The 21,020-nt window shown below is 38.5% G+C and overlaps 1 non-coding gene and 1 pseudogene across 1 annotated transcript; one reads left to right on the top strand and one right to left on the bottom strand.

Annotated features, from left to right (window-relative positions):
• Positions 1 to 20,613, top strand: part of LOC124958358 (40S ribosomal protein S13-like) — a 31,680-nt pseudogene extending 11,067 nt beyond the window's left edge.
• On the bottom strand, positions 8,618 to 8,688 carry Trnai-uau (transfer RNA isoleucine (anticodon UAU)). The gene has a single exon. It is a non-coding gene; the product is annotated as a tRNA-Ile (tRNA).
• Positions 20,614 to 21,020: the final 407 nt, after the last annotated feature.

The following is a 21,020-nucleotide window of genomic DNA, read 5'->3' as shown; positions in this document are numbered from 1 at the left end:
TTCAAAATAAAAAATAGATGGTGGGGAGAAGAACGAAGGAGCTTTGGATGGTGTAGAGGAAAATGGGGTGGGAGGGGGTGGGAGAAAGAAAGACAGTAGAATGAAACAGACAATATTACCTTATGTATATGTATGATTACATGAATGGTGTGAATCTACATTGTGTACAATCATAGAAAAGCTGTACCCCATTTGTGTACAATGAATCAAAATGAAGTCTGTAAAAATAAAGAAGATTTTAATTAAAAAAAAAGGTTAAAAAATAAAAATAAAAAATAGAAAAGGCTGGGGAGTTGACTCAGTGGTAAAGCACCTCTGGGTTCAATCCCCAATACCAAAAAAAGAGTAAATAAATATCCTCAAAGATTTTAAAACATACTACATAGTGTACATGAAACAAGAATAGGATGATGCTTCCCCCCCCACCTATGGTACTGGGGATGGAAGTGACAGATGTTTTACCACTAAACTAACCCACAGTCATTTTTATTTTTATTTCAAGATAGGGTCTCAATAAATTGCTGAGGGTGACCTTAAGTAGCTGGGATTATAGGTGTGGACCACCCACATAGGATATTTTTGAAACTTTAAAAATTAAAATGGCATTAGAGGGCTGGGGATTTGCCTCAGTGGTTAAGCTCCCCCGGGGTTCAATTCTGGTACCAAAAAAACAAAACAAAAAAAAAAAAAAAAACCAAAAAAAAGGCATTAGAAAACTTGAAAACTCAATAGAAGAGTTGGGAAATAGATTTGAGGAAATAACCTCAGAAATAAGCAAAGCCAAATAAAATTGTAGGAAAAAAAGTAAGAAATTGGATTCAAGTCCAGGAGTTCTAAAATCCAAATAATAATATTCCATGAAGAAAGAAGAAAGTTTAAAAGAGAAAATAATAAAATGTAAATAAAATAATATAAATAAAATATAAAATAATTGAACAGAATTTCCTAGAAATGAAAGACATGAATTTCCAAATTCAAAGTGTTCTTACAGGCTCTAGCACAATAAATGAAAACAGACCCATAAGGCATATTATGTTGAAATTTCACAATGCCAAGAACAAGAGGAAATTCCAGACATTTCCAGAAAGAAAGAATTACAAAGGACAGAGAATATGAACAGATTGGGCTTCTCAGTAGCAACATTGGAAGCTGAAAAACAATGGAACAATGTCTTCAAAATCCTATGGGAGGGGCTGGGGAGATAGCTCAGTCGGTAGAGTGCTTGCCTTGTAAGCATCAAGGCCCTGGGTTCGATCCCCAGCACCCAAAAAAAAAATTCTATGGGAAAATTATTGCCAACTATAATTCTATACTCAGTCCAATTATCAATAAAGTAAAGAATAAAAGAAAGACATTTTCAGACACTTAATCTTTTTTTAAATGTGCTTTCCATGCATACTTTCTCGGGAAGGATATGCTTTGCCAAAATTGAATTAACTAAGAAAGTTGTATATATGAAATGAAGATGTATATATGTAGGAAGCTACATCCAGCACAAGAAAGTAACAAAGGATAACTTCAAGACAAAGCAAAGAATTGTTCCAAGATTTAAGTGCAGTAGGTTTGGCAGCCTAAAACATGAAACAATCCAGACTGATAAGACTAGGGAAAGCTTGCATCAGATCATGTGTGTGTGTGTGTTGACTACAGATTGAACCCAGGGCTTCAAACATGCTAGGCAAGTGCTCTACCACTGAGATACCAGTGCTTTTATTTTATTTGAATACAGGATATCACTAAGTTGACTAGGCTCACCTCGAACTTATAATCCTCCTACCTCAGTTTCCCAAATAGTAGCTAAGAACACAGGCATGAGCCACCATGCCCCACTTGCATCATATTTTCAAAGGGATCTATGAAACAGCGGGCTGGGGTTATGGCTCAGTGGTAGAGAGCTTGCCTAGCACATGTGAGGAGGCACTGGGTTCCAACCCCAGCACCACATAAAAATAAAGGTATTGTGTTCAACTACAACTAAAAAATATATATATTTTTTAAAAAGGATATCTATGAAACAGCAACTACTTCAAACCACTGCTTTAAAGCATCCATTACAGGTCTCCCACAAGAGAAAACCACAACAGACTCCTTAACAAAGAGAACCTCAGATGCTACAAATCTCAAAGGAAAAATTATGGCATAATGATGTAGATTAACAATTTTCCTGATTGGAAATCAACACCTAGAAACAAAAGGAAAGAAAATAGAGGAATAGCTAAAGCACGCTAGAAGTCTAGTAAATGTGACTCCAAATGAAGTTTTATACCTTAACACACATAACTCAAGACATTTGAAGAGACAACAGTGGTTTTACTTTTGTTTACCACAAAAATAGGTGGTATATATGAAAAATCATACAAAAAAAATTTAAAGCAGGACAAAAGGTATTAAAAGAAACAGGAGCCGTGGCCCGGTCGCACATGCCTGTAATCCCAGCAGCTTAAGAGTCTAAGGCAGGAAGACTGAAAGTCTGAAGACAGCCTCAGCCCTGTCTCAAAATATAAAAAGGACTGAGGATGTGCTCAGTGGCTGAGAACCCCTGGGTTCAATCTCTAGCACCTCCTACAAAAAAAGAAAACAAAAGAAAGAAAGAAAGAGAGATAACTTTCATAGGAGTGGGAAGATGTGATACCTTTCCTTCTCCATCATAAGTGTCACAGCTGACACTAACAAAAGACAAGTTAATAAGGAAAAAGCATAACAACTTTATCAACTTTTATGTGACACAGGAGCCTTCAGAAATGTACATCCAAAGGCCCAGGGAAAACTAACTATTCCTATGCTTAGGTTCAATGAAGAATGGACAGCAGTACAAAAATGTGATTGTTAAATCACATTTTTGATCTAGCTGGGTGCAGAAGTGCATGCCTATAATCCCAGCAATTTGAGAGACTGAGAAAGGGGATCACAAATTTGAGGCCAGCCTCAGCAATTTAGCGAGGCCCTAATCAACTTAGTGTGACCCTGTCTCAAAATAAAAGGACAGACTGGGGATGTAGCTAAGTGGTAAAGTGCCCCAGGTTCAATCCCCAGTATTTAAAAAAAAAAAAAAAAAAAAAAAGTATGTTATCTAATGCTAAGAGACTGAAGGGGAAAACCCAGCAAGGCCTATCTGTTCAAATTTTTCTTAGTCTCTCTGGGCATCATTCCTTCTCCCACGACAGGGAAGAACCTCTCTGAAATATGGGACCAAGGGAAAAAGGAGAGAGCGACCTTTCTAAGTTTTGTGACTTACTTTGGGGGAGAAAAGTTGTAGTTGTTATGACTCAACTGAGGGAAAAGGAATTTTAGTTTCTATGACTCACTGCAGAAAGAACCAGAGGAACAGAAGGAAGACAGGAGATTTTGCTTCTGAAGTCTTCCAATCTCCTTAGTTCAAAGCACACTACTTTAAGGTTATGTTTTCTAAGCCCAAATACTTTCCAATAAATTGCAAAAAAAAAAAATGAGTTTATTTGTAATGTATGATATTTTAAAACAATTCAACACAGAAAAAATTTAAATAAACTTTTTTTTTGGAGTGCTAAAGACTGAATCTATGGCCTTATTTGTGCAAGGCAAGCATTCTGCTACTGAGTTACACGTCTAGCCCTAAAATACATTAAGCACTATTATAAAAATAGGTAACAGACATGAGCACTGAGAATATATGATTAAGGGGATAATTCTATAAATTGGGCCCACTATGCTGACCCCTCCCCCCATGCTTTAAAAAGTGATTTACCTGCAGCCCTGCCTGGATATGCTACATTCCTCAGCAAACAACCTGTTATCTGCAGGAGAAATGCAGGCCCAAAAGGCTCCTCCTACCTGTGGATAAGAACCCAAGTTACTCTGAAGGAGGGAACTTTGAACCTTTACACAGACTAGATTCCAGAATTCAGGGAGATGTGATAATTAGAACTGGTCAATGTGGACCAAAGTGACTTAGAATAGCCTTGAATTTTTAGCATGGCAAACCTCCCTTCCATAGGTAGGATCATGTGCAGTGCAAACTTAAAAGTATGATGCAATCCTGTTGTCATCAAAAGTCAAGAGGGCAGGAATGGGGAAATAGATCAAGTCGGTAGAGTGCTTGCCTTGCAAGCACAAGGCCCTGGGTTCGATCCCCAGCACCACCAAAAAAAAAAAAAGTCCAGAGGGCATATCACAGTGTGATATGCCCGAAATTCCAGTGGTTTGGAGGCTGAGGCAGAAGGATCACAAGTTCAAAGGCAACCTCCCCAATTTAGCAAGGCTCTAAGCAACTGAGAGAGACCCAATCTCAAAATAAAAAATAAAAAAGGGCTGGGGGTGTGGCTCAGTGGTTAAGGACCCCTGGGTTCAATCCCTGGTGTTCCACACCCCACCCTGACCAAAGAAACAAAAAAGAGTCAAGAGGTAGACCTAGGCAGGACTTTCAGGAAGCTTCCCTGAGACCCCCAATTAAAAAGGAGAGCCAGAGGGATATGCTATCCCTCTCCTCTCTGAGAGGACCCGCTCTTTCCCTTTAAAAGTGTCCCCTTTTTCTCTTTTCCTGTCCCTTCTAATAAATTCATACCTGCTACTCTGAGTGACATGTCTGAAATCCTTTCAGCATGATTGCAAAAAAGGTAACTAAGGACCACTGCAGCTGCCTCACCTCCATAGCAGGTCCTTACTCTATAACAATACTGCCTCTGGGGCTAGGGATATAGCTTAGCTGTTTGAGTGCTTGCCTAGCATGCACTAAGGCCCTGGGTTCAATACCCAGCACCACCAAAAAAGAAAAAAGAAAAAAAAAAAGCCCTGCCTCTGGAGGGTCAGAGTACAAGTGACTGCTTTTTTTTTTCTTTATACTTTTCTATTTCCTTTAATAAACATGTATAATCTGTGTAACAAAAAAGAATACACTAAAACAACATGAATAATTGACTAGTGCATTCCTCTTGAACTGATACTTTTTTAAACCTAGAATTTAGAATATTAATTTCCATTTCTATATTGCAATGATAGTTGATTTAACTATTAAAAGTATGTAGGGACTCAGAACACCCACCCCAAAATATGTCTTAGGACCAAGTTATGTCACTCCAAAATATACTTGTTAGGCATATTTCTAGCTGGTTCTCTTAAAAAGCTGCAGACACAGGAGAGTAGCTCTGAAAAACTACCCTGATATAAAGGAAATTTACATCTATAGAGGTAGATACATTAGTAAAAGAACCTCAATCAGAAAGAGTGAAGTTCACCCTAACAAATTACCTCAGAGACATATTATGTGATTAACAAAAGTAACCTTTATTCACCATACATTTTTCTCCCCTCACCCTCCCAAATCTTGTTTCCAGGCCACTCCAAAAGCCCAAAGCCCCCATTCCTTTCCATAGCTCAAGATGCTATGTAAGGGCTGAGGTTATGACTCAGCAGTACAGTGTTTGCCTAGTATGTATAAGGCATTAGGTTTGATCCTCAGTGCCACATATAAATAAATAAAATAAAGGTCCATCCACAACTAAAGAAAAATATTTTTTTAAATGCTACGTAGGCTTGTATTATCTGGCCATTCTTCAAAAGTCTTGTGAGATTTCATTCCCATGCATATATACATTATTTTTCAAATGGATTTTCTCCTGCTAATCTGTCTTGTGTCAATTTAATTTCTAACCAAGTCAAAAACCCTAGTGGGGTAGAAAGAAATCACTTTTCCTTCTTCTATCAGTACAAAAATATAGAGATGCAAAAATAACTCTTCCTATTTATTTGCAACTAAGTAAAAGTTGAATACTAGAATAACACATTGTGTATTTCCATTAAACCACAGCAATGTCTATCTGATGTAGTTATACAATATTAACATTATATTTGAAAACATAAATGAACAAAACTTTAAATTCAACTCAAAGCCAAAACAACTGTAGGAGTCCTGACTCATCACCTTTAAAGCGATTTGCTTAGCTATATTATTCATTGAGAGCATAAAGGAAAATATCCATCATTCCCTGCCTTGTTACTAAAAATCTCCTATGGGAAGAGAGAGTATGTGGAATTCATAACCCAATACTTTGCAGTACAAAATCTACCAAGACTGGATTTAAGTTTACAACTTGAGTCAGCACTGGTCCTCCTTCCCAGACTACCAAATGAAGAAAGCAAGGTAGTCTCATGAACAAAATTCCAAAATAATAATTATTCCTTCCCAGACTTCTCACCAATAGCCACTTTCTCTATGTTTTGCTAATATTTCCAAAGAAGAAAATAAAGCTTCTTACCAAAGCTTTAAAAACTTCACTTCCAGAGCTTTCCACTTGTGTACTTTAAAATCTTAGAAAATCAAAAGTATTCCTCCTCAGGGCTGGGGAGATAGCTCAGCTGGTAGAGTGCTTGCCTTGCAAGCACAAGGCCCTGAGTTCGATCCCCAGTACCGCAAAAATAAATAAATAAATAAATAAGTATTCCTCCTCAAAAGATCAACATGACACTTCGTGAAACCGATTACAGAAATCAAATTTTCCATAATTATCCACATCTCAATGAATTTTTTCCTCTTTTTAACACATGGAACAAGAAATCCTGCCTGCAAAAGGTAAAAAAAAAAAAAAAAAAAAATGCACTCACATACACACACTCATGTACACATATATATGTGTACACACATACATCCCACCTGGAATTCATTAAAAACACACAAATACCATTTTACTTAAGTTTCTGCATCCATCCCTGAGATAAGTTTTATGAAGGAAATATCCAGTGAGGATGAAGCAAAAGGGAATTAGAAACTCCTTTCCAGATACCCAGCTAAGGTTCTATCACCTTAGAACTTCAGATTTTAGAGCAGTCAAAAAGCACAATTCTGGGCTGGGGATATAGCTCAGTTGGTAGAGTGCCCGCCTTGCAAGCACAAGGCCCTGGGTTCAATCTCCAGCACCGCAAAAAAAAAAAAAAAAAAAAAAAAAAAAGAAGCACAATTCTGGTGTAAGGAAACCTTCAAAAGTAAATCATCTTCAGCAGAATGCTAATGAGTCAGCTGGGTACGGTGGCACACAGCTATAATCCCAGTGACTCAGGAGGATCATAAGTGTGAGGCCAGCCTCAGCAACTTAGTGAGACTCTCAGCAAAAGAGCAAGACTCTGTCTGGAAATAAAAAATAAAAAGGGCTGAAGATATGCCTCAGTGGAAAAGCACCCCTGAATTCCCTAGTACCAAGGGGGGGCGGACAAAAAAACAGAATGCTAAAGAGCCAGGAAGTCCCAAGTTCTCCTCTGTGATGCAGAGGATATCCTCAACACACAGGTCATGAAAGGGTTCTTCCCCAATCAAGGCAACTCCAAACCTGGATTCTTTCATTACATGAAGCACCAACAATCTCCAAACTGCCTCACACTTCAGCAGGAAAAAGACTGTCCCTCAGAGCTTTCCCATGCTACTACTGGAATGGTAAAAATCTAGGGAAAGTTAACAAATAAGGATAAAATGTAATCCCAACCTGCCAGTTACTGAGATTAGTAAGAAGAATATAAGAGACATGAGCTTAAGGCCTTCTACCAGTCCACAGGGAAAAAAAAAAAAAAGACTAAAGCCACTAATGTTGCCAAAAGTGAAAAGCTACAGGTTTTTTAAAAGAGTCCAAAAGAGCAAATTCTTTCTCTCCACCTTCTTAATGTCCAGTGTTCTACATCTCTCATGCCCTCCTATCTGGACAAACTTTGAAAACAAATACATTTACACCAACAATCCTACAAACAATCTCCTCCTTTCCTTTTATTAGGTTTATAAGAGATGCTAAAATGGGGATCCCAGCAGAACAACTAATAGGATAGTGATTTTCCTACAACTAGATTGTTTGTAGAAGTAATAGTGGCAACTGATAGTTTCCATGCTATTAAAGTCAAACATAGTCATCTCTCTTTTCCCCCACTATTCTTTTATCATATAGTCCATCTGGTGTACCTGGTATAACTATTTAACCCTTTCTCCCAATTATCATTCTCTGAATACCATACTTCTGTTCAAATGGGATGCTTCAATATTGCCAAAACATGCCCATGGTTTTCTGTAACCCATCTTCTACCCATCCCCATTCATCTCTTCCTGATCCAAGAGGAAAGAAGCTAACTAATTGCTGATAAGGAATGATTACATCAATCAGAACTCAAAGTAATAAAATCTCTATAATAATCCCAGCAGCTCAAGAGGCTGAGGCAGCAGGATAGTGAGTTCAAAGTCAGCCTCAGAAACTTAGTGAGGCCCTAGGCAATTTAGCAAGACCCTTTCTCAAAACGAAATATTAAAAAAGGGCTGGGGAGTGGCCAGGTTGTAGAGCGCACTTGCCTAGTATGTATAAGGCACTGGGTTCAATTCTCAGCACCACATATAAATAAATGAATAAAATAAAGGTCTAAGGTCTATCAACATCTAAAAAAGATTTAATTTAAAAAAAAGCGGTTGGGAATGTGGCTTAGTGGTTAAGGACCCCTGAGTTCAAATCCCCAGTGCCAATATATATATATATATATATATATATATATATATATATATATATATATATACACATACACATACATATGCTTTACACACACACACACACACACACACACACACACACACACAAAGATATATATATAGATATTGTTGTTGTTGTTGTTGTTGTTTTTTTGGGTACTGGGGATCGAACCCAGGGCCTTGTGCTTATAAGGCAAGCACTCTACCGACTGAGCTATCTCCCCAGCCCCTATATATAGATATTGTGTGTGTGTGTGCGTGTGTGTGTGTGTGTGTGTGTAAAGCATATGGAACATAAAGCACAAGTGATATTTAACAAAAATTAGCTCCTTTCTTCCAAAAAGGACTATCATATGTAAAGAATTGCCACCAAACCTTTAGCCTTAAAAATGAGACACAGAAATGCCCTGAAAGTTCTTAAATACTTCCCAAAAAAGAAGCCTCTACTGCATGAAAATGGCAATATATATCCACTTCACAGGGTGCATTTGTGAGCCCAGGGCAGTACAAATGGCTATCTCAAGAAACTTGGTTTGTCTTGAGTTCAAATTTTAAACCAGTTTATAAGGGACCACCCAGAAGCCTCTTCTTTCCTATAAAATACAAGAAGATTTAAGAATCTGGGGACCTCCTGAAAATTTGTCCTCAATAACAAAAGAGAAAGTTTCCTTTCCCTTAAAACCTTTAATAGCAATATTTTTTTTTCTTACAGAGTTTTCTAACCACTAAAGTCTTACAAATTGGTACTATATCAAAGCACAAAGGCTAGCATTTGTTTTACGAAATGTGCATTAAAAGCACTGTATTGGTCATATCAAAGCCTTGTTGTACTTCAAGCCCAGCTGTGAGCAATGAAAATGTTTCTCTTTCACTCTGTAGAAAGCTGAAAAATAGCCAAAAAAAAAAAAAAAAAAAAAACAGAATGGGGGAGCTTTTTTCATCCAGTACAGAGCAGTGTTACAGCATAGTATTTAGAAGGGTTAGCTCTGGGATTACACATCTAAATGTGAAAGGTAAAACAATAAAGTCTTTAGAAGAAAATACAGAACATCTTCATGACTCAGCAATAGCAAAGATACAATATGCACTACACATAGAGAAAACTGATAAATATTACAATTCAAAACTTTTGTTCCTTGAAAGTTGCCATTAAGTGGACAAGAAGGGAACATACAAAATACAAGAAATGGCAAAACATAAAACAAAATACTCATACCCAGAACATATATAAAATTCCATTTAACCAATAAGATAAAAAGAAAACCTGCAAAGAAAAATAGCAAAAAGATCTTGATGCTTCAAGAAAGAGGATACATACAAAATGTTCCATAAACTTTTAAAAGGTGTTCAACTTCATCAGTCATCTAGAACACTCAAAAACAAATAATGTAATATCACTGCATAACCACCAGAAAAGCCAAAATGAAAAGGAAGGAAAATGCCAAGTGCTGTTGAGTATGGGGGGCAATCTACATCTCATGCACTGCAGGTAGGAATGAAATTGGTACAAATGCTATAGAAAACTGTGTGGCAACACCTATTAACACCGAACATATGTATACCTATGACCCAGCAATTCCACACCCAAATATATTCCCAACAGACCAAAAGGCATATTCACAAAAAGGAACATATGTGAATGTTCACAACACATTAGTACTATAATACTCAAAATCCTGAAACTACTCAAGCATCCACTGTAAACTGAGAAATAAATCAGGGTAAAGTTACACAATGGAAAGCTATACAGCAATGAGAATGTACAATCCAAAACTACACATGAAGTGAAGTGATTCTCTCAACATAATGTTGTGCAAAAGAATCCAGACATGAAAAAGCATGGTGTATGATCATATATAAAGTACAAAGACAGACAAAACTAATCTATGCTCTTAGAAGTCAGAATGACAGTTACCACTGGTGAGTGGTAGGACATAAGAAAAGACTGGAAGGGGTATAAGAAAAGATTCTGGGGTACTAGCAACATGGGTATATTCAGTTTATAAAAATATTATCACTGCATATTTTGATGAGTACTTTATATATATTTACTTCAACGGATTTTTAATTTTAAAAAAAGTGAATTCTAGCAGATCTGAATTTTAATCCCAGTCTTTCCTCATATTAGCTGTGTAACCTTAGGCAAGTTACTTACCTGTGCTATACCTCAGTTTTCTCATCTATAAAATGAGATTAATAGAATCTCCCTCATGTAGTTGCTAACAAGCTCAAATGAGATAATGTGTACAGATAATGTGTATCATAATTTCTCATCAATGTCAAAATTATAAAGGAATTTAAATGAAAACAATAAAAATGTTAGTAATAGTGAACATTCAACAGATACCATTTGCCAGGCATTGTTCCAAGTCACTTAGTGTATTGATTCATTTAATCCTTACAAGAACTCTGTGAGATGAGTTCTACTTCCACTTTAAAGATCAAAAAACTGAAAAGGAAAGGAGATTGCCCAAGGTCACACAAATAGTTAAAGGAAGACACAGAGAGTAGTGTAGTGGCGTATGCCTGTAACCCCAGCAATTCAAAAGGCTGAGGCAGGAGGATCACAAGTTCAAGGCCAGTCTTGGCAACTTAGTAAGACCCTATCTCAAAATAAAAAAACAAAAAGCACTGGGGATGTGGCTCAGTGGTAGAGTGCCCCTGAGTTCAATCAGAAGGAAAGGAAGAAGGAAGGGAAGGAAAGAAGGAAAGAGGGAAGGAGGGATGAAGGGATGAATGGCGGGAGGGAGGAAAGACAGAAGGGCTGAATTTTAAACACAAGTAACCTCTAGATTACATTATCCCCATTACTGCCCTAGTAGAGAACTTCTACTCTAAAGGGGGAAAATATATAAATAATCACAAACCTTCAATTCTTTGATAAGTTTGTACAGCTTCTCATTTTATCATGGAAAAAAAATCCAGTCACCTAAGAGTTAAGGAACCCCAAATTCAAGACTCAGCTCTGGCACCAGCTGAGAACTCAAGACAAGTTACTCAGAACACTCTCAGCTATAATTTCTTCCTCCGTAAAATAAGAAGATTGAAAATTCTAACTTACTCTTGCTTATCATCAGTGAAGACTAACTTGCCTATTTTAAAAGAATATAGTATAAATTCTAGGCTTAGAAATGATGGTGATGGGCTGGGGATATAGCTCAGTTGGTAGAGTGCTTGCCTTACAAACACAAGACCCTGAGTTCAAATCCCCAACGCCACAAAAAAAGAAAAAGAAAAAAAGAAATGATGGTGACTGCTGATAAGAATAAAAACAGATTCTGACATTTTCTACCATCTCCATGGCTGTTAATGAAATGCTTTTATTTTAATTTTAGATAATAATGTTCTACCCTAGCAGAAACTTGATTTCTTGTCTGAGTTACATGGTTTCTATCAAATAAAATTATATCTAAGTCATTTTTATCTATCCTAAAATCCTGTGACATCTCTGAATACCAAGTATAGTAACTATAACAGTCCTAGTATTATTGGGCTTCTTTCTACTTAACCATTCTTTCTAGACTGTCCCCTTTTACTCCTCTATATTTCTTGCTCACAAAGAAATTCAAGATAACCCTTTAGGCCCTCTGTAATGGGTTAAATGGTAGTCCCCAAAAGGTATGACCATATCCTAATCCCCAGAACCAATCAATGCTATCTTATTTGGGGAAAGGATCATATGGACATAATCAAGGACTTTGAGATGAGATCATCCTGCATTAGTTGGGTAGAATTAAAATTCAATGTCAAGAATTCCATAAGATAGACACAAAGAAGAAAAAACACAAAGACAAACGCGAAGACAGAGACAGAGATTGGATTAGTGTGGTCAGAGGTCAAGGAATGGCAAAAGCCACCAAAAGCTCAAAGAGGCAAGAAATTATTCTCCCCAAGAGCCACTGAGGAACTGTGGCCTGCTGGCACCTTGAGTTTGAACTTTTGGCCTCTGGAACAGTGATAAAATAAATTATCGTATTGTTTTAAAATACCCAGTTTGCAAAATAAATAAGTTAATCAATTAAATAAAAAGATACACCTCAGCACCTCAAAAAAAAAAAAAAAAAAAAAAAGATAGTTTGTGGTAATTTGACATTGAAGCCCATAAGAACTACCTATAAACTACCCTATAAACCACATTCATTTACCCTCCCCACTTCTATTATAGATTCACCAGTTTTCTGAAGCATGAAAGATCAATAATTACCTTAAAAGCACCCCAATTCAATTTTCCCCATGTCCCCTAAAAACCCAGAGCAAAAAGAGAAATAATAGCAAGTATATATGGATAATCCACAATAATAATATAAGGGGTTAGTAAGTAGCTTTTAAAAATCTCTTAATAGTAAAGAAATATAGATTAAAACACAATGACATCGAAATGTGGAAAATAAGTACTATTAAGGATGTAGAGAAAGTAGAAACCTGATACACTGCATGTAAGAATGTAAAATATGAAGAAACTGTGGAAAACAGTTTGGCCATTTCTTAATAGGCTAAACAGTTACCATATAATCCACCAATATCACTTCTTAGTATATATCCACACAGGTGTTCAAATAAAAATTGATACATAAATGTTCACAGAAATTCTATTCACAATAGCCAGAAAGAGGAAACAACCCAAAGTCCATCAACAGATGAATGGATAAATAAAATGTGATATATTGATGAAATGGAATAGTACTGTCATAAAAAGGAATGAATTACTGACACATGCTATAACAAAGATGAACCCTTAATATATACTATGTAAAAGAAACCAGACACAAAAGGTCACAACTTGCATGATTCCATTTGTACAAAATATCCAGGATGGGTAAATTTACATAGACCAAGAGCTAATCAGTACTTGCCACAAGCTTGGGAAAAGAGGTAAAGCTACTTACTCTTTAGTGGGTGGGGTGATGAAATGTTTTGGAACTACTCATAAGGGTGATAAGCTACACAACACTGAATATACCAAATACTATTGAATTATTCATTTTAAACCGCTTAAAAATTGCAGATTTTATGTATGTTTTGCATAAAAGCAAGGAAAGAAAATGACTTAAGAGATGATACTCCTGATCTTGAGAAAAGAACCAAGATCTTTGACATTCCTGCAAAGTAATTTTAATGTCTTATAACAAAAGCACAAGTAATCTGCTGTAAATTGGGATTATCTACTTACTGTCCTATAAATCATGGCCTGTGATTATTATATCTAAGTCATTTCTCTTCTGTCTTAATGCCTTAAATCCTAAATGCCAAGCACAGTGGTACACGCCGACAATCCCAGCAATTCAGGAGGCTGAGACAGGAGGATCACAAGTTCAAATCCAGCCTCAGCAAGTTAGCAAGACCCTGAACAACTTCACAAGATCCTATCTCAAAATAAAAATTAAAAATAAAAAAGGGTACGTATGTACTGAAGTGATATAGTACCTCTGGGCTCAATCGCCAGCATAAAAAAAAAAAAAATTTACAAGTTTCTTGGTCATTTCCCATATCCTTTCACTACAAAGAATATGGTTAATTGGAAATCACAGTCAGACTCCAAACTACAATCAGAAAAAATGCAAACTACAAAACTATACGGAGGAATTTTTGAGGTTAGCAAATGTGAATCTTTTTTTTTTTCTTCTCTTTTTTTAATCAAAGAAACATATCTCAGGCAAAAAGTATTAAATATTCTGAAACTACAATCAAACAATCAATCAATGAGAGAATGGAAAGAGAAGAAAAAATAATCAACCTTAATTACATTAAAAAAAGAAATAAGTGGTCTGCTGTCTCTACTACAAAATGCATTGGGGATGAACCACTAAGAAGTCACTTCATTCCAAGCCATGTCACACCACACTCAAGATGCAATGATTAAGCCATGGCTTCCAGTTTCCCCACAACTATAAGAAAAAAATAAATTTAATTACAAAAATCACATCATGGGGGGTGGGAGGGGTTAGTGTTAGGGTTAGAGTTAGGGTTAGGGAGGGGGGCAAGAATGGAGGAAGGAAGGACTGTATAGAGGGAAAAGAGGGGTGGGAGGGGTGGGGGGGAAGGGGAAAAAAATAACAAAATGAATCAAACAGTATTACTCTATGTAAATTTATGATTACACAAATGGTATGCCTTTACGCCATGTACAAACAGAGAAACAACATGTATCCCATTTGTTTACAATAAAATAATAATTAAAAAAAAATCACATCAATAGTGAGCACACAGAAGACTTGGATTCTAACTGTTCTTTCTAACTTGTTAAGTGACACTGGACAGAAAATTTTATTCGAGTGGGGCTGAAAAAATTTAAAATGAGTTTAAAAGTATAGTAAGAAATTTTAAGGTCATTTACAAGGGTAATCATTATCATCTGCCAAAAGCAGTGACTGAACATCTCTGATATCTAGCTCTGACATTTTTTGATTCTGTGACCAAGATAAATGAATGCACACACATACTGTGTTTTGCCAACTGAAAACAGTTTAGAAATCAAGGAATCTCACACTCACTGGGGAATGAAACTTAATGAGAGGAATCTCCACAGATTTTCTCACTGCTCAAGCATCTCAGCATTCCATAAAAGTACTTTGGACTTACCCAGCTAGTTCAGTTCACTCAGCAGACTCAGATGGCTTAGCAAAATTTTGACCTGACTTAATCATCACACTAATGAACAAGAATAAAGGCTAACCTTTCACAGGAAGGTATGAGAAATCTCATGGATGTCAAACAAGCAAATATTCTAAGTATAATATCTGAGAAATGTAATGGTTACCATCTTATCTCCTAGAATTACATCTGATCCCCTAGGAATATACTGAAAACACCTTGAGATCTGGCACATATACTCCCTTTGGTCATGACAGGACTCTGCCACTCTTAGAACTCAGCCCTGTAGTTCTAAATATTACAAACTGAAATCAACAATCATGAAAATGAAACGTAGGCACTTGATTAATATCTGCCTCACTTAATAACTTTCAAGAACTAAATCTAAAAATCTGGCAATGGTAGGCAGCATTTAATCACTGACTTCCAAAAGACACAAGGTTCTGAGAGGCTCTCTCACTGGATCCTATGTCGTATCCAGCAGGAACCTAAAACAAATCAAGTATAGGTTCCCACGTGTGAATGCAGGTCCCTGAGAGACCTCTAAAGTTGTCTGACTGTAATTCCAATCCAAAGGACAACAAAACAGGAATTGAGGAACTAGGCCAAGCCCAAGTGTACCTTCCACCAGACTTGGCCAAAAAAATAAGTTTATAAAAGGATATAGGCCTGGAAAAGGGTATGCCAAAGGAGGCCTGAAGCAAAGTAAACTTTATTTTTAACCTCGGAAGGAAGGAAGGGCTAAGCAGAATCTAAGAATTTGGTTTAAGCACCAAACACTGACTCAGGATTTCCTCCCAAGAAGAGAGTAACAGAGCCTCAGTGTCATTAAAGTAAAATCCACCTATTTTATATGTGATCTTTCCTATCTGAGAAAGTGAAATGGGATTCTCTTACGTTCTAGGAATATAGGCTCTCTCCAAGTACATTTAGTACGTGCTTTTAACTGTCTTGGGATACTCTATTTCTGTGTGCTAGTCTCTTCTGACTTCCTCCTTCTTCTACCTTACAAACAAAAGAAAACACATGACTTAGGAAATCTCCATTACAGCACCTTGACTTCTGGCAGTATCCACAGATGCCTGAGGTAAGCCAGCAGGATTTGAGTTCCACTACAACTAGTAATCTAAGCTTCAAAGTAGAGATGACCATGAGACAATTTCCCCAGAATTGACCAAACTGGCAAAGGAAAATAAAAATTTAAGTTTAGTTCATACTGAATTCCAGTTTGAAACTGGCGCATCCAACTTTTCTTTCTTTCTTTTTCTTCTCTTTATTTTTTCAGGGCTGGAGACAGAACTCAGGACATTACAGACCATACCAAAGCACTCTATTTGACTATACTAAGCCACAAACCCAGTCCCTTCACTAAACTTTTTACAATCACTTCATCTCTATAAAATGAGGAGAAGCAGGCTCTATTTCTGTGTAGTTTTCTGTTTGTCTGTTTGGTTGGTTTTTGTTTTTGGTACTGGAGATTGAACCCAGGGGTGCACCACTACCACTGAGCTACATCCCCAAAACTCTTTTTATTTTAGAGACAGGGTCTTGCTAAACTGTTCAGGCTGGCCTTGAATTTGTGATTCTCCTGCCTCAGCCTCCCCAGTTGCTGAGATTACAGGTATGCACCACCATGACCAGCTTTTCTTTCTTTTAAATAAGATATCCTGCTAGGGCTGGAGGTTTAGAGATTAGAAGAAATTTGGGAGTAACTACTAATAGGTACAGGTTTCAAGGACAGAGTGATTAGTATCTGAGTGATAATCTAAAATTAACATGTAGTGATGCCTATACCACTATGAATATACTAAAAATCATTTATGCTTTAAACAGGTGAATTGTATGGTATGTGAATTATATCTCAATACAGTTTGTTTTACCTATATATAATATAGAGGGGACATACATGTAAGTGACAAAGAAAATGGGGCAAGATGTGAACAGTGAATCCAGCTGAAAGATGGGGCAAGGCATGGTGGCACATGCCTGTAATCCCCAGTGACTCAGGCTGAGGCAGGAGGATCTGAGTCTACATTCAACACAGCAACTCCACATGCTAATTACTGTAAAAGGAGAGGAAAGAATCTTAATTTTTCCCAAAACCAGAAGGAACACTAAGCATCTTTGCTTTACTTGCTCTGGATACACTTTTTTAAAGTTCAGAAACTGGGTGAGGTATATAATTTACTTTGCTTGGAGAAAACAGACTCCTCAGTACCTCCCTAGAGAACCTGGGTGCAATTCACAACTTCCTGTAGTTTCACTGACTATGACATCATCACTTTGGGAGGTATGGAGAAGGCAAAGGAAAGAAAATGCACCCTGGAGAGTTTCAGCAGGGTGAGCTATTTGTATTGTTTTGTTTTATTCAAAAATTCCCTCTGGGTAGTCCAGATTTCCCATAAGAAATGAGTGAAGGGGGTAAAATTAATCCTTCAATCAATATCTGTTCTAACAAAGGCCACCTACTGATAAATGATCTTCATATTCCATTTGTACAACCACATTTTAAGAAAGAAAAGGCCCTGCCCCTCCCCCACCCACTCCCACCTGTGCCACACTGGGTATTGAACTCATGGGAGGTCTACCACTGAGCTACATCCCCAGTCCTCTTTATTTTATGACACAGGGTCTTGCCTCCAATTTGTAATCCTGCCTCAGCTTCCCAAATCACTGGGATTACAGGAATGCACCACAACGCCCGGCGAAAATAACCTTCCTTATACATTTATACAACTCATTCCCTTTTATTCTCCCAATAAATTTACATAGGGATATAATTTTAGCTTGCTGAAAAGCCAGGAAATTAACAGATATTCATTAAAAGAGAACAGCCCAGCATGGAGGCACACACATGTAATCCCAGCAGCTCAGGAAGCTAAGGCAGGAAGACAGCATGTTCAACGCCAGCCTCTAACAATTTAGCAAGGCATTAAGCAACTTAGTGAGATCCTGTCTCAAATAAAAAGGGTTGGGAATGTAGCTCAGTGGCAAATTGCCCCTGGTTAAATCTCTAGTACCCACCCCCTCCCCCGCAAAAAAGAGAGAATTATAATATTTATATTCACTTTTCCCTAGCAGGGTTATTAAACTTGCCCCCCAATCACAGAAATAGTTGGTAGCATAGCAGACCCCAAAAACCATGCCCTCACTAAGAGTAACTTCCTAGTTTCATTCCTGTTTTACCATTTGCAAACCATTGTCTTCATTTGCTAAAACCAAGCTTCTACACAATTTATCATACACTCAAAAGCACAGTACAATAATAACATTGGTTTACTCCACCTTTAATTTTCTTTTATTGAGACTGTTATTTTTACTCTTTCTCAACATGCTACTATTTTCTAAAGACATCCAGTCAGAGGCAGATGCAGTGGCACATGCCTACAATTCCAGTCAAATGAGGCAGAAGGATTATGAATTTCAGCTGTAAGTGACCTAGAGAGACCCTTTTCAAAATTTAAAATTTAAAAGAAAAAAAGCTGGAGGTGTAGGACATAGCTCAGTAGAACACTGCTGAGTTTTAAATATATATATATATATATATATATATATATATATATATATATATTTTTTTTTTTTTTTTTTTTTTTTTTTTTGGCGGGGGTAAGACCTCCAGCCAGGCCAAAGAGATTCAGTTTAGTGTCATGAGAGGACCACCAGAAAAAGATTAAACAACGACCTAGTAGAATGTTGGCCCTACTGTGCTTCCTGGGCCTCATTTTCCTCCCCGAGCTCGCTTCCAGCACCAATAACTTGCACTGAATTCCATCAACTGTATCATCCCAAAGTCACAAATGTAATACAAAAGAAACAAATAATCAGAATTATGAGAATTTGAAGACCTAAAAAGGTGAACTTGAAGAAATAAAGCTAACCAGTTGGGTGTAGTGCATATGCCTTTAATTCCAGCCACTCTGGAGGCTGAGGCAAGAGAATCACAAGTCCAAGGTCAGCTTCAGCAACTTAACAAGACTCTGTTTCAAAATTTAAAAAATTAATAAAAGGGTTGGGGATGTAGCACAGTGGTAGAGAACCTCTGGGCTCAATCCCTGGTACTAATAAATAAATAAAGTAAGCTACCCCAACAAAAGGATTCGTGATTTTTTTCTCTACATGCTATCAATCTGAGGAAACAGTTTATTTTTTGCCTTGATAAAGCATCAATTTGTCATATTTTTAAAAGACACCCATTTTTGTCATTTGTAATGTGCACCTATATTTTTCATTAAAAAATACTGGAATTTTTCTGGTGGCAAAAGAAAAGAAACTGTCCTGTCATCTCTGAAGCAAAGTAAAATTAATCAACAGGATGATCACTTTCAAAAGAGAAACTTTGTGGGGATGGTGGCCCATGCCTATAAACCCAGGCACTGAGGCAGGAGGATTGCAAGTTCAAAGTCAGCCTCAGCAACTTAAGTAAGGCCCTAAGCAACTTAAGGAGACCTTGTCTCAAAACAAAAAAACAAAAAGGGCTGGGGATGTGGCTCAGTAGGATTCAGTTCCAGGTACTGAAAACAAAACAAAAATCAAGAGAAACTTCATGGCAAACTGTGACATCATGACAGATCATGTGTGGTGGCCTGGGTTCAATCCCAGTACCAAAAAAGAATGAGAAAACGGAAAGGAAAAAGAAAGAGTGGAAAGGAATTTTCTTCACCAAATCAAGATGACATAATTTTAAAGTATTAACGTAACGAACCTCCACCCACTAACTGGATACTTCAGACAAAAACTTTTCAACACTATTACAATTCAAAGGTTTGGATGACGGTGGGTGGAATTCACGGGGATTTTATAATTCTGACACAATTCCACAGTGAGTTCCAAATCTGATCAGGGCCCATGGCCACTCCTCCCCTCACCACTTCCCCCTTTGAAAGACGACTTGAGAAACAACACAACACAACACAGCCACCCCAAGTAGGATGACGCCCTTTTATTCACAAATGACCCTGGCCTCATAAAGGACATAAATTGCTTTTCATAAAAAAGTTATGGCCCTGGAGTACAAGCTCTTTCAAGTGCCATGGGAGTTCACATATTCTTGGTGCTGCCCAAGTTCAGTTCTTTATTTTATGTCCCAGATTAGGCAGAGCTGCAATCCGTCGGAAAACCCAGGCGGGTTATAACGGTTTTGAGGAACTGGTCTCGCAGGATTCTTGGGAAGAGGCCAGATAAAGCCACCAAGTTTTTGTTTTGCTTTTTTTAAAAGTCTGAGTGGAACTTACTTTGACTAGGACGCGGGATGCGTTCTTCCCTCCCAGAAGGGTATTGGAAGACAAGTCTCCCTTTATTTTACACTAAGTCACTCGACCTACAACCAGTCGGAGTGCACACGACCCTTCCCTCTTCCCCATGGCTTAGTGCCCAAGGCGCAGAGCGCCGGAGCGGCGGTTGGGACTCCTCCCCGCGCAGGGCCCCTTATCCCGTCCCCCTCCGCCAGCTCGACGCCCCCTTCGCCCGCGCCCGCCCTGCGTCCTGCCAACCGACCCTCGCCGGGCTCCCGGGACAAAGCGGGATGGGGGAGGCTCCTCCGGGGTCACTGGCTGCAGTAGGTGCGGGGAAGCGGCCGGGGCTCAGTGCACTCACCCGACAGCTCGTCCGGCTCCAGCCCGGTCTCGGTGTCCAGCCCGCAGATGACAAAGTAGTCGGCAAAGCGACTGGGCGCTGAGCCCCCTCCGCCGCCGCCGCCACTTATGGCGCCGGGGCCGAGCCAGGCCGGGCTGTGCGGAGCGGCGTGGAACCCCCGCACCTGGGCGCCCGCCCGCCCTCAGGCCGCCCCTCCCGCCGCCGCCGCCGCTACCGCGGCTCCAGCCGCCGCCCCTGATCCTGGCCCGGTCCCCGCGGCCGCCGCTGCTGTGTCGGGGCAGGGGGGTACCGGGCCGCCCCGCGCCGCATCCTGGACACCTTCGCTCCGCGCCGCCGCCGCCAGCCCAGAGCGCCGCGGCCCGAGCGAACCTGG

Source organism: Sciurus carolinensis, chromosome 11 (assembly GCF_902686445.1).
Source record: "Sciurus carolinensis chromosome 11, mSciCar1.2, whole genome shotgun sequence".
Classification (NCBI taxonomy): Eukaryota; Metazoa; Chordata; class Mammalia; order Rodentia; family Sciuridae; genus Sciurus; species Sciurus carolinensis.
Note: the sequence above shows the minus strand (reverse complement) of the source record. Positions and strands in the feature narration are given on the sequence as shown.